This window comes from Papio anubis, chromosome 9 (assembly GCF_008728515.1).
Source record: "Papio anubis isolate 15944 chromosome 9, Panubis1.0, whole genome shotgun sequence".
Classification (NCBI taxonomy): domain Eukaryota; kingdom Metazoa; phylum Chordata; class Mammalia; order Primates; family Cercopithecidae; genus Papio; species Papio anubis.
In genome coordinates this window covers 115,466,978-115,473,149 of record NC_044984.1, presented here as the reverse complement: position 1 = coordinate 115,473,149, position 6,172 = coordinate 115,466,978, and the positions used below count along the sequence as shown (strand labels likewise).

Here is a 6,172-nt window from a genome sequence, read left to right as displayed (position 1 = left end):
AGGACGTAGGCATTTCTCCAGTTCTCTGTTAAAATGCACGCACACGTTTTTACTAGGAATAAAATCTGTTGCACTCCTATCATTTAGTAAATCACATCCATTAGGTGATCTCCAAATGTTTAAGTCGTAATTTCCGTAATACATTAATTTGAACTTACAGAAATAAAAAGGAAAGCATTTGGAAATGGATCCCAGAATATAGGATATTTATAGAGGAAACGACGTAAAACATAAGATTCAATGAGATGGTGACAATAACACTCGGCTCAATTTATAATCTAATCAAATTACATTAATTGTAATCATGAAATGTCCCATATTTTTCTCTTATGACTTCGTATAGTGCAGATAAGCAGAAACTTCGTACACCACTAAGTAATTTTCTGACCCTGTTACTTTGCAGCGAGTGTTTTACTTGGCCTCAGGATGGCCTGAAGCATCGTGGTGGCTGGGTTCATCACGGGGCAGATAGGACACCCTGATCACTGTTAGGTGTAACTGAAGGAGCCAAAAAAGGGCTCAGGGGCTCCTCAGCAGAGACTCTCCTGAAAGTATAGATGTGGGATCCACCCTGAGCATCAAAAAAAGGAAACATTCTGCATGCCTATAGCCAGACAACTCCCCACTTGGTGTACTGTGTGGTCTACGAAGAGAAAGTTGGGGCACCATGCTGGCAGAGAGGCGGCCACCAGCCCTCAAATGCACAGTCCAGAATCCACGCTGTGTGGTCAGTTGGATCTTCCCTTTTCAGTGGATGGATTCTCTGCAGACTCTAAGGTACCATTCTGTGCCTGTTCCCATGTCTACCTCCCAGTAGTGGTGGCCACAGGTGAAGCAAGGGGAGCCCAGGACACACACGGACAAACGGAATCTCTCAGCAAGGTCTTGCCGATTCGGTCTGATGCGCCCAGATCGGATGCTCCTGAGTCGTCAGAAATGAGGGGGAAGTTGTTGGCCGTGTGGGCATCCCATCCAAGGTCACATCGTCTGTGAAAAAAAAAAAAAGGTCACCTGCTCAGCAAATGGACAGAAGCCAAGCCCATGTCTCCCATCTACTTCAAAGTCCCAAATATCTCTTGACTTTAGTTTCTTTAATTCTGCTGCTTATCCTGAACTCAAAACTTTTTATGAGGCAACTTCCCTGACTAGTTCAAATTCTCACAGGTATGCTTGGTGGAAATACCTGATACATTTTTTTTTTTTTTTTTTTTTTTTTGGAGACAGTTTCACTCTGTGACCCAGGCTGGAGTGCAGTGGCATGATCTCAGCTCACTGCAACCTCTGCCTCCCGGGTTCAAGCAATTATCCCACCTCAGCCTCCTGAGTAACGGGGATTACAGGCGTGCGCCACAGATCTGGCTAATTTTTGCGTTTTTAGTAGAGAACGGGTTTTACCATGTTGGCCAGGATGGTCTGGAACCCCCAACCTCAGGTGACCCACTGGCTTCAGCCTCCCAAGGTGCTGGGATTACAGGCGTGAGCCGCCATGCCTGGCTGCTGATACCTCTTATTCACAGTGGAAATTTTTGTTTTACTGTCTGTTATGTGTTTGCTTCATTGGACTTTTCTTCATTTAGAGTGGAGGGTCTGTGAAGGCAGACATCATGACCCTCTTTCTACCACCTTGATGCATGAACAAATGATAATTAAGACAATGCAAGTGATCAATATTAAATGAAATATTTCTCTTTCCACATTTTTTTGCTCCAATTTAAATAGTCCCTAGAGCATAATTTCAGGCTTTTATTTTCCGTGTTTGTAAACAAATTATGCACAGTTCTGACAGCAGATGGGCTATCTCTGCAGCTGATGGTCTGATGACAGAGGTACCAGTCCCGGGCAGTAAGAGTATCCAAGGCCAAGGGGAGGAAGGGGGCCTAGATGGAAGAATGGTTTCCATCCTACATGGGAGGTGAGGCCTTAAGCAAAACAATGGTAAATTTAAAAGCCAAGAGAAAGGTATTTGAAAGTTGTTAACCATCAGTGACTGTAGGGAAAAGGGGCAGCAAATACAAAGGTGTATAATTTAAGGTATTGGGTATGTGGTTGACAGGTGAAGCCACCAATGTTCATGGAGGAAGAAACGAAGGGGAGCAGTATAATCTGGCCTAGAGAAAATTGTCAGGCCGTGTGTGGGGGCTCATGCCTCTAATTCCAGCACTTTGGGAGGCCAAGGCAGACGGGTCACTTGAGGTCAGGAGTTCAAGACCAACCTGGCCAACATGGTGAAACTGTATCTCTACTAAAAATACAAAAATTAGCTGGGTGTGGTGTGGGCGCCTGTAGTCTCAGCTACCTGGGAGGCTGAGGCAGGAGAATTACTTGAACCCAGGAGGCAGAGGCTGCAGTGAGCCGAGATGCTTCTGCCCTCCAGCCTAGGCGGAGAGCAAGACTCCATCTCAAAAAACAAAAAAAACCCACCAGGTGCGGTGGCTTACGCCTGTAATCCCAGCACTTTTTGAGGGTGAGGCAGGTGGATCACCTGAGGTCAGGAGTTCCAGACCAGCCTGGTCAACCTGGTGAAACCCTGTGTCTACTAAAAATACAAAAATTAGCTGAGCATGGCAGTGGATGCCTGTAATTCCAGCTACTCAGGAGGCTGAGGCAGGAGAATCACTTGAACCCAGGAGGCAGAGGTTACAGTGAGCATGAGTCATGCCACTGCACTCCTGCCTGGGTGACAGAGCAAGACTCCATCTCAAAAAAAAAAAAAAAAAAGAGAAAATTGTCCAGAAGATTGTGAAAAATAATCTACAGAACATGTTATCCTTCAAGTGAAAAAAAAGTGAATATGATCACCAATGTGGATTTTATAGATTACAGTAAGACATCAGGGGATTGATTGTTGTTTAGTGGTAAGTTAGTGAAAGAAATGAGTTGAGTGGAAATGGACAAGGAAGGAGGAAGGGGGCTCCAAACAAGATGTGGGCAGAGTGAATCTGCCCTCCATATTTCAGTAGAGAGACGGTCAGGTGTTGGTAGGTGGATGAGTGGAGATCATGAGTGTTGGGGAAGATACCGTGCAGGAGCCAGCAATGTCGGGACATCATAGGAGCCCACTACCATTTATAGGTGTAATTCTTTGCCCAGGCTGACCGCGATCTCTTCATTTAAATGTCCCTTTCCTCCAGAGTTATGCAGTCTGATAGTATTTTGTGGAGCCAGGGCCACTGTTGAAGCTCATGGGGCACAGATGAGGAGACTAGAGTCTGCAACTCACCTCACACAGGAACAAACACCGCAGGTGCTTGATTCCAAACTCTTCCCAACCCTGGGTGAGGTTGCTTGGTGCAATAGGTGCCAACATTCACTGCATGTTAGAATTATCAGGGCAATCTTAATGTCAGAGTCCTGGGAACCTCAGCTAGAAAGAAATTCAAATTCAGTTGCTCTATGTTTTTGCTACTCAGCAAAGTTCCCAATGAAAGGATACTGATCCTGAGATCTCCCAGTTCAGAATTTGCGTTCTAACAAGATCCCCAGGTAATTGGAGCACAGTAAGTTTTAAGAAATTCCTTGTCTGGGCTATGACCTGGACATCAGTAATTTTTCTCGGGGATCACCATCACCAGGTGATTCTGTAAATTATCAGGGCTGAGACTAACTGATGCTGGAGGAACATGTCAGTTTTAGGTGCCAGACAGCAGCTAATCACCATAAGGAATGGGAAGCCAATTACACAAGTGATTTTTTTGGCCTGGTCGTGGGAAGGGGACAGGGTACACAGATTTCCTTACCGTGGTACTTCCTCATCCTTGGATTTATCTGTAGAAATCTTCTTCAGTTTGGGCTCCAGTTCCTTCATGTGAGAAAACAACCTCCTCAGTTGCTGGTTGGACATGGTTTTGTTCTTCTGAGATACCGTGGAAACAGCAATAGCAAAATAGCTCCTGCCCATGGGGCTCCATCTGCAGTGAATTGATGCACTTGAGGCAGACGGTGCATCCACACTCCAGGGACACTGGTTTTTCTAGGTAGGCTGCACAGACGGGACAGCTGCTTGTAAGAGTCCAGCCATAGCCACTGCCAGAGGGAAAGTGAACAAGGGAATGAATTTCCGTGAGTTGAAAGCCTGTTCATTGCAACAAATGGCAACCTTTCCATGCCTAGAGGTATTCTGTTCCAGCTATCATTCATCAAACAAAACCATGAGTACAAATGCTCAAGCACTTGCCCCTGTCTTCAGAAATTTGAAGTTCTATTGGGAAAGAGAGTCACAAGTCATCACTATGCTCGGAGCTGAGGCAGAGGAAGGGTCTGTTCTGGTAACCCAGCAGCTGTGCCAGCAGATGCACCTGAGCCCATGACACAGGAGCAGCCATGTGAAATGCACTGAGCTGGGGTCATTTCACCACCTCCTGTGGGAGCCCAAGCAAGAGATTAACATATGAATTAGGAGCCAGGCAGGGTAGCTCACATGTGTAATCCCAGCATTTTGGGAGGCTGAGGTAGGAGGATCCCTTGAGCCCAGGAGTTCGAGATCTGCCTGGACCCCATCTCTACAAAAACTGCAAAAATTAGTGAGCAGAGATCATACTATGTCACTTCAACCTGGGCAACAGAGTAAGACCCTGTCTCACCAAAAAAAAAAAAAAAAAAAAAAAAAAATTTACACCTTTCCTGCATCCTTGGAACTGAATAACAAAGTGGCTGCCACCATTCCTAGAGTGAGGGGATCCAGGGCGACTTTTTCAACACGGAGGCAGCCCTCAGACAACCTTTGTTGAATTCATGGATTACTAATTTCTTTTATTTTCCTAGGTCATAACCCCCATTTCTAAACATCTGAGAAGGAAAAACAAAACACAGAGGCGTGGACTTACCTTTTCTGCTGGAAGCTCCTCTGTCTTCCAGTTGCTTCCGCCAAGAGCTTTAGACTCAGGCACTGTGCTTTTGGCCACTGAGATCTGCCGCCTTACTCTATATAACATTCCCAAGTACCTAGAACTCTTCAGTGGGATTTCTACCCAGCCAGTGAGGCTCCAGGCACTGTGCTGTTGTTCACTGGGATATGCTGCCTCTTTCTATTGCCTCATATAAAGGCAGGTATTTGCCCACACGTCAGTCTGCTGGGTTTTCAGTGCAACCCAAACTGCAAGGTCTTGCTGGAGCCCAACTCAGATTCAGGTGACTTGTTCTGCAAATGGTGAAAAAGAGGATCAGAAGTTTGAACTGTGAATAAATTAGTAAGAATTTCTCTATGGAATTCTGCCAGCGACATGTCACCAGTTGTCTTTCTTGAAACGCATTTTGGGAGGAGGTTGCCTCCAGGATCTGAGAGTAGCAACTGAGGAATCAGCACAATCTATTGCTTGCCCCACACGGTGGGTCAGAAAAATCCATAACTGGCCACACAACCAAGTTCATCCAGAACAGCAATCAATGGAAGGTACTGTGGAAAAGTAGTGGAGTTCATTCAGTCATCATGATTCTAGTTGGATCAGTTTCCCATTTTTAAGACAAAACTGTCCTATTTACTGTCTCTGTAGTTTTCTTTCTCAGAATATTATGAACTAAGAGTCATGGAGAAGGCAGCTTTTTCAGACTGATCTCACTGAGCGATATACATTGACTGCCAGCACCTGGCTTTGAGATCACCTTCATGGACCCCAATTCCCTTTCCCAGCCTTTCCTTGCAAGGCCTCATGTTGGTTCTGGTGGGAGCTTTTTCCCATCTGCCGAGGCCCTTCAGACGTACCCCAGTGGCAGCAAGGCCTCCACCAAGGACACCACAAGCCTCCTGAACTGAAGTCTTGCAGCTCCAGCCCAACTTGAAATTTCCCAGTAACCATTCAGCCACTACCCAGCCAGTAATGGGAGTCTTTGATGGACAGCAGCATGCACCCCCACCTCTGACTGCTCTTTCTGGTGTGAAGATCTGGTAACTCAGCTCTAGCTCGAGCTTCAACCTCCACTCTAGGGCCTAACTGCCAGGGCAGCCCAACACAGTCAGCTTTGGAGGTTAGTAATCTGCAAATTCTGTCTTGGACACCGCCCCCCAGCACCCAGATGGTCTTTACCATACCTCCTTTATCACCCTGGTTCCCCCACTGCCTCTGGCTCTGCATCTGCTGCCTATGCTTCTAGCACTGGGAACAGTGTTCAGCCCCACATTGAGCAGCCCTGCTCCACATTGGGCAGCACAAGCCCAGCTTCTTGAGGCTGGCAGTTT

General features: G+C 46.4%; 1 pseudogene; it reads right to left on the bottom strand.

Annotated features, from left to right (window-relative positions):
• Nucleotides 1-392: 392 nt before the first annotated feature.
• On the bottom strand, nt 393-4,104 carry LOC101017766 (annotated as a pseudogene).
• Between the last annotated feature and the right edge of the window lie 2,068 nt (nt 4,105-6,172).